This window comes from Lissotriton vulgaris, chromosome 2_1 (assembly GCF_964263255.1).
Source record: "Lissotriton vulgaris chromosome 2_1, aLisVul1.2, whole genome shotgun sequence".
Lineage (NCBI taxonomy): Eukaryota > Metazoa > Chordata > Amphibia > Caudata > Salamandridae > Lissotriton > Lissotriton vulgaris.
Genome location: NC_141687.1, coordinates 1,705,834,354 through 1,705,850,922, shown reverse-complemented (window position 1 = coordinate 1,705,850,922; position 16,569 = coordinate 1,705,834,354). Strand labels below are relative to the sequence as shown.

At 49.6% G+C, this 16,569-nt stretch overlaps 1 protein-coding gene across 1 annotated transcript in view; it reads right to left on the bottom strand.

Annotated features, from left to right (window-relative positions):
* The window catches only part of LOC147733145 (RH-like protein IC), a 298,869-nt gene that overhangs the window by 143,207 nt on the left and 139,093 nt on the right, over window positions 1-16,569 (bottom strand). The window lies entirely within an intron of this gene.

The following is a 16,569-nucleotide window of genomic DNA, read 5'->3' as shown; positions in this document are numbered from 1 at the left end:
CACTAGATGGTGCTAGATACTAACATATGCGCCCGACATGACAAACGGATGTGTCCCAAGTCTCACTGAAACTTCTGACATACCTACCTGATAAGGATTACGACATTAGGGCGAGCCTGATATATTCCTTGTTCTGTGCTTTGCACACCTTTCTCCTCACAGGTGCAAGTAAGCTGTAAAAACAAGAACTCTGCCGGTGGAATGGAAAGACAGCAAGGGAAGACAAGGACTTATGGGTGTGGACCAAGTGCACTGGTCCGGCTTTACGAGAGCACATTTATCAGTGCTGAGGTTGCTGAATGTTTTCGTCCCCAGAACCAGCAAAAACATTCCGAGGTCCCTTCCTTTCCCTCATTCGCTCAGGTGACAGACTGTTAAGATCAGTGAGTGTTGAGAGGTAAGGAATGAGACACGTTTGAAGGGCTTCTTAAGTGGGTGGTGTAGTATCGCGCTGGATACGTTCTAGTGTTCAGCTTGTTGTCACACACACTGAACACCCACCACAGGCGTCATCAGTCAGATGACCCTGAGAATAAAAGGGGCCGAGCGCACGTGCTCTGGGCCAGTTATCGAACCATACCAACTGCGTCTGTGTTACCTCATTTTGATTAGTATGAGGGCCTAGGGCCCAAATACCACATTGGCGACGAGGGGGCTGTGCCCATGCGTGTAGCAGCCCAGCAGAAGATGGAAAAAGGGGAGAGTGCTGCCGGGTGGATTTTGCCCCCCTCCCCTGCGTGAACGTCACTGGCCGCCGGGAGGCCCACGGGGCCTGTGATGAGCCCAAGGCCTGTATGCAGATAAGGAGGTGACCGGGAGCCTACCCCGCACCTCATGAGCCCACCGTGAGCCCCCCCCTCTCCCCGGGGTGGAAGGGACGTGGAGAGCAGTGCCAGCCGAGTGAAGCCCACCCGCATCGGCCGCGAGGGAGTGACCCCCACCGTGTGGAAGCCGAGTGGAGCCCACCCGCATCGTTTACGATGACCCGGCGGGCATGAGGTGAGCCCGTGAGTGTACAAACGTCCCCACACAGCTGGAGGCCAGCGGGAGCCCACCCCGTGTCCGAGGCCGAAGGTGAGCAACTGCGGGGGACTGCAAAGCGCATAGGAAGTGACCCCAGCCGATATGAGGCCAGCGGGAGCCGACATCGGTAGCCAACTCGTAGTGAGGCCCCGCAGTTCACAAGCAGCAGCTCTGACCCCCAAACCGCGCAGCGCATGAAACTGAGTGAAGCTGCTGCGGGTGGGGAAGGAGCTGAGAGGGAAAGGAAAACATGCGGCCCGCAGCCGATCAGTGCGTCACCAGCAACCCGCCCTGCGCAGCCCGTGAAGGAAAAGGCATGCTGCGAGGGGCGGGAAGCTGCGAAAAATTAATGCTTGGTCGCTGCGCCCAGCAAGTAAAAGGACGCAAGAGGGGGAATAGTGTCTGCCCGAGACCCCGCTCTTGTCCGCTATGACATATCGCAGGATCAGAGAGACTGCCCAAACATGGAGTCATGATGTTCCCGCAACAGCGCCAACCTCCCCCCTCTCCCCCGCGCAGCGTGATGACTGAGAGGCTGCTGCAGACGGGTAGCGGGGAAAACAAGCACGAGACACCGGGCGGCCGGTGGCTGGTCAGAGCGGCCAGCGAGCAAAAGAGCCAGCCCTATTCCCTGCAAAGTGTACAGACTGTGTGCGGCCAGCGCCGCTGAAGCGTTTGAGATCAGACATCCAGAGGGGAAGCCGTGCCCATCCCCCACCCCGCGTGGAAGAGAGCGCCTGACCCGCGTGCAATGTGGACATCAGGAGCCGAGAGAGGCAGTAAAACCAAAGCAGTGCGAAGCTGACCGTAGCACTATTAGCGGTATTGGATAAGCCACGGGTGAACGGACTATAAATTAAATGAAACACCCACCTGGACTGCGCATGTGACGGAACGAGGGGCACCAGGGGAACGGCTGAGGGTATATGTCAATCCCGATGCCTGAGTCCCTGCAGACTTGATGCGGGCAGCGCCATTCCCCAATCACGAGGCCACGCAGCATGAGAGTTCGGCAGAGACAGAGACACAAAGGTAAAGCAACACTGCCACCCAAAGGCCAAATGGCGTAACGGCGCCTGAAGTCCAAGCACTGAGAGAGCAGAAAGTGCAACAGAACAGCACCAGAGGACAGAAGAGCACAGAGTTTACACAAGAGACGGTGCCTGGCTACTGTGACCCCAGAGAGGGGTTGACTGAGAGAGAGCCAGCCCGGCTGGAAAGGGTTGCCTCCAAAGACAAAGGACAATGAGGACACAACCAAGATTGCATGGTGCACACAGATGATGCCCAGACAGGGACATACACAAAAGAGACAGTCTCAAAGCATCTGTGCCCACAGAGGTTCAGTGGCACCTGCACAGTGAGCAGAGCACGAACAGCAAACCCATCCTGTCAAGACAATAGGAGAGCATCCAAGGTGAAAGGCAGCGCAGGAGCTGCAGAACCCCCAACAGTGAGAAGAGTATCGACTGGAAGGGAACCCTGAACACAGTGAGACAGAAGGCGCAGTGGTAACTGGTGGCCACAGGTTGTCGCTGCAGCAGCAGGTAAAGGCAGGAGCACCACCAGAAACACAAGAGTGATTCAGGAACTCAGCACCAACAAGTGCGACACAACGACACCAGCTACCGCTCCAAGAACAGAAGACTACAAGACAACCACCCAAAGCGGCTTCACTGAAGAGACAGGAGAGCACAGTCTGAAACGCGCCAAAGCACTGCAACTGTGGAGAGATGAAGGAATGGTTGCGCAAATCACCAGAAGCCGACCACCCAGTTGGTCACAAGGAAGAAGAAGCCGACCAGTTGGTCGCAAGGAGGACGAAGCCGACCACCCAGTGGGTCACAAGGAAGAAGCCGCCACGCAGTTGGTCGCAAGTAGGAAGAAGCCGACCGCCCAGTTGGTCGCAAGGAGGAAGAAGCCGATCACCCAGTTGGTGGCAAGGAGAATGAAGCCGACCACCCAGTTGGTCACAAGGAAGAAGTCGACCACCCAGTTGGTCGCAAGGAGGAAGAAGCTGATCCCCCAGTTGGACGCAAGGAAGAAGCTGACCACCCAGTTGGTTGCAAAGAGGAAGAAGCCGACCTGCCAGCCTGGTCGCAAGGAGGAGGTAGCGGACCTGCAGTCTGGTCGCAAGGATGATGCTGACCTGCAAGAAGTCAGCGAGTGAAGAGATCTGACAAAGACATCCGACAAGAACAACGGAGATGTCCACAAAGAGGACCAGGAAGAGACGGAAGCGAAGACTAACAACATCAACTAAAGGCCATAAGTAATCAAGCGAGAGAAGGTCGCGACGACAAGTCCAGTCACAGATGGATGTGAAGATTGTGTCCTAGGGGAGGACAAGACCAGGGAGACCCAGGTAACGTGCACGCTAAATGGAGATGCCTGGTGAGGGAAGACTAACCAGACAGAATACCAGACCGAGTTGCGAAGGAAGGAAGAGAAGACCAATCCTCAGTGGCACGATGCCACGACGAAGGAAGAAGAGAGGGAAGGAAAAGAGCAAAGAGGTGTGCTTCACAGACCAGCACAACACACACCAGAAGGGGAACACCCGAAGAGGAAAGGAGAAGAGCAAAGAAGGGTGCGTGATGGAACACCACAACACACACCAGAAGGGGAACACCCGATGGGGAAAGTGAAAAGATGCATGGACATCCGAACACAGTACCTGGAAAGCATCAGCACCACTGGGAGTACACATCTATGTGCAAACCCGAAGGTCACCCGGGAACGACAGAGGCGAGCAGGCCAGTCCGTTGGTAACAACCACCTCTGGGATGGAGCGGACACAGAACCGTGACTATCCAAAGGGCAGAGGCCTCAGGGACACCGCTGGCAGCGGGTCCCGAAACGAGAGATGGACCGTTGAAGCTTGCTCCGGAGATCCAGGGAGAACAACGGTAGCATGCGACAGAACAAGTGCCAACAACACCCTTTTCAGGTGGAACTTCGGACACGGAGAAGGGACCCGTAACGATTCCTCCAACGCGTTTGGAGCGACAAGGCGGCAGCCCACCGGTCCAGTGGAAGCCTGGCAGCAAAGGGCCTCCGGGTTGTCCAGTAAGAGGGGACACCCATGAGAGAGGGGTATCCGTGAGAGGGATATCCTGCAACTGCAGATCCTGTTGGAGATAGCCACCAGTTGGAGAAAACACCTCAACCAGGATTATACAGTGGACAGCAGCACACCAATGATCCACCATCATTCCATCCGCACTTTTTTCACTGACTGCGGTGTCGGAAGAAAGAGACTGTAAAGCACACTTCCACGGTGCAAGTACAAAAGGAGCACATCAACAAGGCACCCGAACATCGTGCCAAGGAGAACTAGTGGTCCCGGCGGCAAGGATACCCTAGCCGGCAGATTACCAGCAGCGCAGAGACTATGTGGTAGTCATCTGCATTGAGTTATGTTTCGTTTGCAATTTTGCATTCTCTCCCACAGGTTCGGGCTTCATTTTGTTTGGACCTTCATTAAAGTTTGGGAGGGATGTAGTATCGCGCTGGATACGTTCTAGTGTTCAGCATGTTGTCACACACACTGAACACCCTCCCACCACAGGCGTCATCAGTCAGACGAACCTGAGAATAAAAGGGGCCGAGCACACGTGCTCTGGGCCAGTTACCGAACCATACCAACTGGGTCTGTGTCACCTCATTTTGATTAGTATGAGGGCCTTGGGCCCAAATACCACAGGTGGCACAGCAGGTGCTGCACAGGGGTGGCTTCTCCGCTAAGGCGCGGGAGAGTCACCCCACTGCCTTGCAGTACTAAACAAAGGAAAAAAATAAAATTATAGTAACATTAAGTTATTATCATTTTATTTTGTCTTCCTGCTGCAGCAGCTTTGCCTCAGGGGGCGGGGCGGGGTGGGTGGGGTGAGCAGGGCTAGGCTGGGCTGCTGAGCAGGAGAGGCGTGGTAGAACCAAACTGTGTGTGCAATGACTATTTGGTCTGCCTTCTTGGGATGACCAAAAACAGTCATGTGCACTTTTCCTGTTCTCCATACAGGCTGTCCCCCACCTCGCCAGCTTCACTACGCACGAGCCGTGCCGGTCTCCACTGGTTCTGCAGGCACACTGGTAGCATTTAATTTACAGGCCTTGGGTACATGTAGTACCACTTTACTAGCAATTTATGAATTAAATATGAAAATGGGGATAAGCCAGTGTTACAATGTTTTAATGTGATTACACGCACTTTAGCACTAGTTAGCAGTGGTAAAGTGCACGGAGTTCGAAGAACAACAAAAACATATGGCGCAGTAAGGCAAAGCATTTGAGGTAAAACCATCCTTAGGCTGACACGTCTAACAGGGACTTCATAACATTGACAGGTAGATGGCGAACATCTGTACATACTGTGGCATAGGTTGGTATTTATTTATTTATAGGCTTGTATAGCGCTAGACTTGACTCCCGAAGGAGTATCTCTGCACTTAGTTCACCCAGCAGGTAGAAGGGACAGTGCTCTCAGGATCTAGCAAAGAGGGAGACGCTATATTTAAAACAAAAAGGTCTTCAAACATTTGCTGAAGGCTAGATGATTAGTGCATAGCCTGAGAGTAGCAGGCAGTTTGTTCCAGAGACTGGGGCCCAAAAATGAGAGAGCTCTTCCGCCCAGTCTCTCCCTTCTAATGGACGGAATCTGTAGAAGATATTGATTGCTGGAGCGGAGGGTACGTACAGGATTGTAAGGGACACACTTCTCAGCCAGGCACAGAGGGCCTGAGCCATAAATGCTCTTATGGATAATACAGCAGGTTTTGAATTCAACCCGTTGTCGTATTGGTAGCCAATGAAGCTTTTCCAGAAGAGGACGGGAGTGGGTTCTGGGCGGGGCATTGAGAAATAACCTTGCAGCGGTGTTCTGAGCCACCTGGATTCTACTTAGCAAGTTGTCGTTTGCTGATATCAGTAGCCCATTACAGTAGTCCAGGCGGCTAAGCACTAAAGCCTGGACAAGGGTCTTTCTAGAAGCGTCTGGCAGTAAAGGAAACACTTGTCTAAGGATTCCAATTACATAGAAACAGGACCCAGCTGTTTGATTGACATGCTCCTTTAAAGACAGCCCTTGGTCCAACCGAACACCCAGGTTCTTTACTGTCTGCTTAGGACTGGGGACGATGCCCAGATCTAATGGCCACCAGTCTGGCGACCACAATAGTGGAGCCTCCCCAAACAGCATAACCTCGGTTTTCCCTACATTACATTGCAGGAAATTCGAGGCCATCCATCGGGACACAGCCCTCATACCTTCAGAAAAGGAGTGCTTAACTGCAGCAGTCAGAGTCTGAAAAGAAAAAAGCAGCTGAGTGTCGTCAGCGTACGACACAGGAATAAATCCATACGATCTCATAAGATCAGCTAGGGGGCCACATGCACATTAAAAAGTGTGGGACTAAAACACAAGCCCTGTGGCACCCCCTTGGTAAGCTCCACAGGTGCCGAACGGAAAGGACCCAAACGGACACTCTGCGAGCGGCAAGATAGAAAACTCTTCAGCCAGGACAGAGCCAAACCCCTAACCCCTACCTCCTGCAGACGACTGAGCAAGATTTCATGCGATATCGTGTCGAAGGCTGCTGACAGGTCCAACAGCACCAAAATCACAGAGCTCCCCTTATCCTGTGACATTCAGATGGTATCAGTCACAGAGAGGAGCGCCAATTCATTGCTGTAGTTGGGCCTGACTCCGGACTGGGAATGATCTAAACCTCCAGTCAGCTCGATGAAATTCGACAGATGGGTGTTGATATGCTTTTCTGTCATCTTGCTCAGGTATGGGAGAAGAGATATGGGGCGAAGGTTGGATAAGTCTGTCCAGGGAAGAGCAGAGTTCTTACGAATGGGATTTACAAGAGCTTTCTTCCATTCCTGTGGTACCTGACCCTCAGCAAGAGAGAGATTCACCAGAGTCTGAATCATAGGACAAAGAGAATTGCCCAGGGAGGAAACAATTCTGGCAGGGATAAGATCTAAAGTGGACCCTGTCTTAATTTGACCTATTAGTTTCTCAATATCGCTCTGACTGACTGCTGGGAAGGCAGTGAGTGTGGCGGTATCAATGGTCCGGGAATGATAAGGGGGTGTGGGGGTGGGGGGAGCAATCCATAGGGTTTGTAGTCTTGATGATTTTATCATATATCAACTCTATTTTATTTCTAAAAAAGAGGTAGTTATCATCACATAATGATTGTGAGGATACGTCAAGACTTTCACAAGCCGTAGGTTTAGTGAAGGCTTGTAAAATCCGATATAATACCGTGGAGGAGTTGCCTGCCTCCGCTAATTGCGAGGCAATGTTGATTTTTCAGTCCAGTCTAATATTTTGGTGATATGTACACAGGGCAGTATAATAACCCATTTTATCTTCCTCAAAACGCGTTTTTCTCCAGGCTTTTTCTAACTTTCTACAAGCCTGTTTATCTGACCGTAATTGATCAGTAAACCACGACTCCTAACAAGAAGTGGGACGCTGTTTACATAATTTCATGGGGGCCAAAGAGTCAACCGCAGAGTTGAACTTAGATAGGGCTGATTCAATGTTATCAGAAGCTGTAATAAGGGGCTCAGCTAATGCCTTCTGAAAATCATCTGTCACTTTATGCAATTGTCTACGCCAAAAAGAAGGAGGGGGGGCCGTTTGCTAGGTTTGTCCAAACTTAGGGGGTTATTACAATTGCGCTGAATCCGCATACTCCGGGCCGGCGGAAGCCACCGCCGGCCCGGAGTATGCGGATTCACCGCGGCGGACACACAAAAGACCCCCAGCCAGATTAGGATGGCTGGGGGGTCATTTTTACGTCTGCCGCATTTCCGCCGCGAGACCGCGCCGGAAAAGCTCTCATATGGTGGCGGTGTCTAGCAGACACCGCCAGCCATATTATGATTTGAATTTTGTAATGCCTTTCCGCGGTGGCAATGCCGCCACGAAAAGGCATACGGTCTTTTTTTGGGGGGCCCATTGCGGGGCCCCCCTGGGTGAAGGGGGGTGGGGGTGCACATGGTACTCCCCTGCATTTGCATGCACAAAGCGGCAGGCACCCCGCGGTGCCTGCCGCTTTGTGCACGCAAATGCACTGCTTGCATTTTTAACATTGCGGCGGTGCGGCTTCAAGCAGCACCCGCTGCAATGTTAAACATACAGGATGTGACCGCCAGGGTGGCGGTCACATCCTAATTCATACGGAGGCACCGCCGCTGCCCCTGCGGACGGTCCCTCCTCCTCCGGGGTGGCGGATGGAGACAGGTCCGTCCGCCATCCTAATAGGGCCCCTAGTATGGAGAATTCAATTACAAAATGGTCTGACCAGTTCACCTGAATGGAGGGTCGGCATACGATCTTAGAGGAGTTGGAAAAGATCATATCCAATGTATGGCCTGCTAAGTGAGTAGGGCCTTTGTTGTGTTGTATGAGTCCTAATAAAGATAGGTCTGCCAAAAAAGATAAGGTCTCTGGATTTTTGGGAAGGTCCCCATGAACATTAAAGTCTCCTAGAAGTAGAAAATAATTTCAAACTTTGAAATGCGGGGCCAATACTTCAACTAGGGAGAGTGCAAAGTTGGCACTTGGCCCTGGTGGACGATAGACCAAAGCCCCCTTCCAGTGGGCTATAGACAGAGTATTAATCCTAAAGATCATAATTTCCATCGAGGGTTTACTCCTTTGTTCCAGTATTGAGACGTTAATTCCCTCTTTATGAATGATAGCAATGCCACCACCCGTTTTGACAGGTCGATCTAACCTTATCATTTTATATCCTGCAGGGATGCCCAGGGCAATAGCAGGGATCGTGTGGGGTTTCAGCCAAGTCTCGGTCAAAAAACATAGCTCAGGCTGTGCAGTGGAAATGAGATCCCAAATTTCTGTGTGGGTATAGGTGCATATCTGGACACCTGGCAGCACTGCTGCTCTGCTAGCTATAACAGGTACAAGATAGTATCAAATGCTGTACCGAAGCAGAAGGTGGCAATCACTGGCATGTCATGTGAACACCTGGGAGCGTTCTGACAATGACTGACGTGTATATAAGGAAAAATAAATTAATTGTATCTGTGCTTAAAATGAGAGAAATAAGAGAAAGGGGCATATGTAGCTAGTTAAAGGAGTAAAACGAATAAATATATTAGCGCTCAATGATTCCATGTTTGTTTTATTTATCTTTATAAAAAATCTTGTGCCCACTGGCAATCATAAATAAGCTCATATTTGGGGCGCAATAAATTCAGATACGCTAATATTTGTGAACAATGAGCTTACTTACTAAATAAGATAACCCTGGCCTTTGAGAGCAAAATATGTGACTTTTATGAAAATATTAAGGCGGTGTTTGTGGGCAAAATTTGTTTATTTACTAAAAATGAAAGCTGTTACTTGGGAGACAATGGTGGTATTCGCAGAAAAAAAACATGATGTTTGATGACACAATTCGCGTTGTAATGAAAGCTGGCAGGTGGATTTCAATTAATGTATTTTCAGGGAAAGACAAGCTAATGTTTGGGTCAGTGGCCAAAATTTGTTTATTTAATGAAAATGACAAGTTGATTTTTTGGGACAAAATTAGTGTTTTAAAAAAAATATTTCACAGTCGTTTTTAAGTAATATTTGCCGCTCGTTTGGGGACATGCGTGTTGATGATGCAGTGCCATTTGCTTGGTTACAGGTCACTTTCTTGCACGGTTTTTCATGAGTAGTGTAAAAAATATTTCATGATCCATACCACCATCTCTTTAGGACCTTATTATCACATATATAGCTGTTGCTTCGGGTCCGACCCTGTCCGATCAGTGTAACCAGCTATGCTTCGGAGCATGTTTTGTCTGTACAAGTCAGGTCATAGCTCTGCTGGCTAATATTGTGAGATGTGTGTCACTTTCCTCTTCCCATACTGGCCATTCTAAATTGATTCTCAGTAGAATGACCGAGAATCTACATTCGATGGGCTTCTGGGAAAAGTATAATGCCAGGAAAACACAACGGCCTTGCTTTACACTTTCGGAGAGATGACACTAGGAGGCCATTTCAAATTGCAAACTTGAATACTCCGAGATTCCACATTCAGAGGCAAATGCGTTGGAGAAGTGATCCAAAATTAATCATTTTGCCCTGTTTGTTTGAAACATTTCTCCAGGGCAACACCATGCTTCGATCTCCCAATCCACGGCAGGGGGATTTCACTCATTCTGGTCTCTATGTACAAATTAGAAATTGTATTTTTGCCCCACTCGTTCAATCGTTCTTGAGCAGGAAAAATCTAAAACTCATGTTCACATGAGCCTCTTGGCTGGTGTATCCATACTAATATAATAAAGAGCGAGCTCAAACCTTTGAGGCGGGTAATCTCAGGAACCACATCACCAATCACAACACCCAATACAGCGTTAGAAAGGGCAGTTGCAGCAGAAGGACATAGGCTATGCAGACGCCCACCATATACATTTAAAAGGTAAAAGAACCGTGCCAGCAAAGCAGTCCCTTGTGGGCGTGTCTGCGTTGTGCTGTGGGCGTGTGCTGGGGGCGCGACAAACGCTGGGGGCGTGTGGTACGTTCCGCCCTTAATGCCTCTCATATCGTGTGCTAATCCTATCCTGCTCCCTTTAAATACCCCTGCACCCCATAATCATAACCCACCCTTACTCCTTAAAATACCCCAACACCCTTAAAGACTAACCCATCTTAACCCTATAAATATACCCTGTACCCCAAAACCCAAACCTATCCCTAAACCCTAAAAATACCCCTGTCCTCAAAACCCAAACCTAGCCCTGAACCCTATAAATACCCCTGTACCTCAAACCCCAAACCTACCCCTGAACCCTAAAAATACTCCTGTACCCCAAAACCCAAACCTAGCCCTGAACCCTAAAAATACCACTGTACCCCAAAACCCAAACCTACCCCTGAACCCTAAAATACCCCTGCACCTCAAAACCCAAACCTACCCCTGAACCCTAAAAATACCCCTGTACCCCAAAACCCAAGCCTAGCCCTGAACCCTAAAAATACCACTGTACCCCAAAACCCAAACCTACCCCTGAACCCTAAAATACCCCTGTACCCCAAAACCCAAACCTAGCCCTGAACCCTAAAATACCCCTGTACCCCAAAACCCAAGCCTAGCTCTGGACCCTAAAAATACCCCTGTACCCCAAAAACCAAACCTAGCCCTAAACCCTAAAAACACCCCTGTACCCCAAAACCCATACCTATCCCTAAAACTACCCCTGTACCCCAAAACCCAAAACTATATCTGAACCCTTAAAATACCTAAACTTCCCAAAACATATACCTCAGTACCCCAAAACATATACCCCTATATACCCCTATACCCATACTTACCTTATCCAAACATTTAAATAAAACATGCTTTTACCATTCATGCATTTACAACGAATTTCGTTGTAAATGTATGCGTGGTAAAAGCATATAAAATGTAATGCCATGCGTTATAATGGCATTGCGGAGTCATGGTACTTTCGTAATGAAAGTATGCGGAGTGATGGTATGCGGAAAGAAAGTTGCAGAATAATGGATGTTTACCCTCCCCCGGTAAGTACATTGGTGGCACGGCGGCCCACATCTCCAGCAACATACTCATATTTTTTCACCACCCATTTGAAAAATGCACAGGTCTCTCTCATTGATGGCCAGCACCGACATACACTTTTAGACACACCTCCCGCCACAAGTTCTAGAATTGCGAACTTTAGAGCTGGGGAGCAACATTCGAATCTCGGCATCAGCTCAACATCCTGTGATTCGATTCAGAAAAGGGGGTGGTGATGGACAGAGTATCTGAATTAAGCAGAATAATACTACCCAGTCAACAGATCAGGGCTTGATCCATCACCGTTTTTCAGCTCACTGCACCATCCCAGCTCAGACATAGTGACATATAGGTAAAAGAACAGCGAGTGACGAAAAAAAGACAAAATTGAAAATTACAGTATGTACAAAGTTGCTGGTTCCTCCTTGGTGAATAGGTATTACAATAAGTTAGGGAACCAGAGAAAGTAATGCACCGTTAATCGCGTTGTATTGCTAGTCGACGGCGTTTCGATCCTATTAATTTAGGATGTTTATCAGAACCGGGTTGTCGATTGATGAAGGTGATGTGAAGGAGGTTTGACATCCAGCATCCGAGCCGCCTGCGATCTACTGAACAGACCGCCGCTGATTCATCCTGCCACACTCTGACTGATTAACTCGTCTAATCCACGGTCTCCACGCCGGGATTGTGGCAGCCAAACGGCGGATTCTGCTGCTTCTGATCCCCCTCTCACCATCCCCAGCCAGGACGGAGCTCCGTTCCTGTGCCTTTCACGTCCTAATTTCACCAGTCGGGGAGCGGATCAGTTGACCCTCCTCACTTTTGTTTTCTCCAAAGATCCACCTCCCACTCCAGAACTACGCTCCGTTCTTCTATTTATTACTACCCTGCGTACCTCTCCTGACGCCGTACATCCCGCCGACCTCTTCCTAACAGTGGCGCCCTTCCGGCCATAACGGGGCTCCATTATTGTGCCTCCTTCACATCACCTTCATCAATCAGCAACACGGTCCTGATGAAGATCCTAAATTAATAGGATCGAAACGCCGTCGACCAGCAATACAGCGCGATTAATGGTGCATTACTTTCTCTGGTTCCCTAACTTATTGTAAATACCTATTCACCAAGGAGGAACCAGCAACTTTGTACATACTGTAATTTTCAATTTTGTCTTTTTTGCATCCCTCGCTGTTCTTTCACCTATATGTCACTTGCGCCGTCATCATTTTATGCCCCTAGTGCTGACATCATAATACTGTTTTTTGACTCTTTAAACCTAAATATGTCTTCAATTATATGATGCTATATGCACTTCTAAAATCAAAAATGTGAGTCTCTCTGTTTTCTATACCCAGATCTTTTGTAATGTTGTACGTACAAATGTTTCTGTTACTATAGTGATACCTATTGAGATATTGTTGCCTCTTAAACATGTATACCCAGATCTCAATCTGGTCTACAGGTTATACTCCTGTTGTCTTTTTCCATTCCGTGCTTTGCAGTAGGCATATTAGCCCTCTATTCGATTTTATTATATCAGTGCTGTAACTAGACTACATACAGGTCTCTCCAGCATTTACATTTAACCCCAGAGTTATTGTACCCCTCTTGACCATACAACTTGTTGGGCATACAAAGATCTCTGCTGTAGATACTTTAACCCCACGTGCTATTTTGATATGCAGTATGTTCATGAATATTAAGTAAGCTGACAGGGTGGCATGGCTTGGCCGGCGACCAAAATGACTGCATGACAATGAAGCTCTGGAGCCTGCCGCCCTATTCCTGAAAGTAGCGGGCGTATGGCATATCCATCAGCATCGTAACATCGGGTGCCCAGTGCAAACACAGCGTGGGCATGAGGTGGATGCCTCGGTGATTCTGGGGCCCCAGCCCGCCGCCAACTGAGACTACTGAAGAGGGAGTCAGCCCAGCCTGCCTCAAAGGCCCCGCAGCGACAGGGGCTGCAGGTGAGCCTGAGGCCAGGGCTGCAGAGCCCTGCTGGGCCCGCCCTCCTCTCTCCCCACTTTCTCATACAGCGTTGCTGGCGGCAGAACAACGATACCTGTATGGGGACAGCCCAACCTGATTGCATCAGATGCAGGGCCTATGGCCAGGCTGGCTGACTGCGCCTCACCGATGTGCTGTGGGAGGCGGACAGGCCAGCAGCAGCGAGACCGGGACCGGGGCCAGCCTCCTTCTCGCCGCTGGCACTGCCAGGTCTGCAGTGTCCCTCCACCCATCGCCGAAAGCTCACCCCTGGCCGAACCTGCATTGCCGAGGGGGAGACACCTGGAACCGCAGTACAACATGCCTGAGGCCCACCGGAGGGAGGGAAGGCCTGGCCCGTCTCGGTGACCCCACGGTGACAGGTGTCGCGGGTGAGCCCAATGCCAGGGCTGCGGTGCCTGCCAGCTCTCCTTCCCTTTGGGGCTCCATCTGTGGGCTTGGGCCGGGCTGCAGGCACAGTTGCCAGATATCAGAGGACAATGGCATGATCTGCCCCTGCGACTCCTGTGGAGGCGGGCCGTGGTGGGCCCTGAGCAGAAGCGGCTGAGGTGTCCTCCAGGTTGCCCCCCTCCACTGCTGAGGACCAACTGCTGGCTTGCCGCTCTGGCTTGAGCACGCACCACATCGGACCTGCCTCTCAGGGGAACCTTGGCCTGAATAAACACACAGCCTGCTCATTTATGGTAGTCCTCATTGACAAATAATGCATTCTTGCCTGGGCATCTCCCCCCTCCCACTGGGGAGACTCCCCTTGCATTGGTTCAAGCACTGTGAGACACTACTAATGCACCCAGGTAGCTGCCTTTCACCCCACGCATAACACTGGACTGAGTAATACCCTGGGGCTGCCACCCTCTGCTCACCTGCAAGAGGGGTACCCACCTGATTGCTTTATGTTTTTCCAGCTGGACCCTACTGGGGTCCCATACACAAGTGTGCAACATCTGCCCCTGGGATCACCCTCAGTGTAAATATGGGCCGCGGAGACCCCAAACAATGGCGACTCGCCTTCGACAGGCCTTATGTGGCCGACCACCCAGGGAAAGCACCGGACCCAGATATTGATCAGGGGACGGATGCTCCCCCGCCCTTCCTTGAGGGTAAAGTAGCTATCATAGCCGAACTTAAATCGGGATTCCGCGCCATTGACACCAGATTCAACACCTTAGCTACACTGTTAGACCGAAAGAAGGAACAGTTAGCTGGACATGGCTCCCAATTGGACGCGGTGGAGGAGCGACTGTCCACGCATGAGGATCATATCAATGCAATGACATGTTAGTTGGAAAAAACAGAACGAATCCTGAAGGCGGAAGCAGTTAAAAACAAAGATTTAGAAGCAAGGTCTCAGAGAAACAATGTGCGTGTTCTTGGCTTGGCAGAGTCGAGCTACATGGGGCGCCCAGGACTGTTCATAGAGACCCTCCTCAGCGACCTGTTCAAAGCACAGCATTTCTCCAAGGTATTCATAGTAGAGAGCGCACACCTATCTTTGGGCCCCCGCCCGCACCCTGGAGCCCCTCCACGTCCCATTGTTGCCCACCTTTTGAATTATAGAGACCGAGACACTAACATTTGATTAGGCCATAAGAACTCCTCACTGGACACCACGCTATCCATTTTCCCGAATTATACGCTGTAAGAAGCTGACTCTGTATATACTATACCAAAGTAAGGTATAGTGTGCACAGAGTCCAGTGGAACCCTAAAGGTAGGTAGAGGTAATAGAGACCGAGACACTAACATTTGATTAGGCCATAAGAACTCCTCACTGGACACCACGCTATCCATTTTCCCGAATTATACGCTGTAAGAAGCTGACTCTGTATATACTATACCAAAGTAAGGTATAGTGTGCACAGAGTCCAGTGGAACCCTAAAGGTAGGTAGAGGTAAAAGTAGATAATACCTTACTCTCTATTTGTGGTAGTGTAGGCGAGCAGTAAGGCCTTATCAGAGGGTAGTGTTAAGCATTTATTTGCCAAACTCAGAGAAGAAATTACGTCACACACTCAAAGACTGAACACAGACCAATTTATTTGGATAAGAATATTATTTAGTTATATTTTATCTATAACCAAGCCAGGCCTGGTTTAGGTAAGTGAACTTATACTTTGCAAGCTTTATGCAGTGAATTACAAATGAATGCAGGTTCAAATGCAGTAGGTTGATTTACATGTAAGTCAACAGTTCAAAATTACTTTTCAGTTACTTTACGGATTACTGTGCACATTACTTCTTGGATTACTTTTTAAGTTACTTTTGCTATTCAGTGTTATATGCCTAGATATCACACTGAGATATTTCCTTGACAAAAGGTAAGTTATTCAATGTTTACACATATATGTTTTTCAAGGTTTCATACAGACCAACTCCACATTTAGAAGAATTTTCAAAGAAAAGTAGTCAATGCAATCCTATGGGAGGAAATTATGTTTTTGGTTTACAGGTAAGTACTTTGTTTTGGGAGTTGGTTTTCTGGGGGTACAACAAGGATTCCCCCAGGGTCAAGGATGCACTGTCAAAGCACCCTCAGCGGCACTAGAGCGGCCGGGAGCAGAGTACTGAGGCCCAATGTTATCCAATAGGGGATAGGGGGCCTCCAGTTGGTGGCTGCTCACATGCAGGCCACAAGGTTGTGAGAGCAAAGTTCCTGGTGTTAGGCTCAAAGCAAAGGGGGATCCGATTTAGCACACAAGGTGCACCCACAGCGGCGCAGAGGTGGCTGGGTGCAGGGTGCTGTTTTGGCGTCTGGTGCCCTCTTGTTTTAAATGGGAGTTCCCGTTTTTGGATTTTGGCTGCAGGCTCAGTCCAGGAAGACTTCTGGGAGGAACCAACAGTTGGGCAGGTAAGTTAGAGGAATGGGGGACGTAGATGCACCTCAGGTTCTCTTCTCCAGGGCTCAGGGCGGCTTGATGTAGAGGTGTCTTTTGAGGTCGGATTTCACCTTAACGGGCATCTCAAGGTTGGGGGA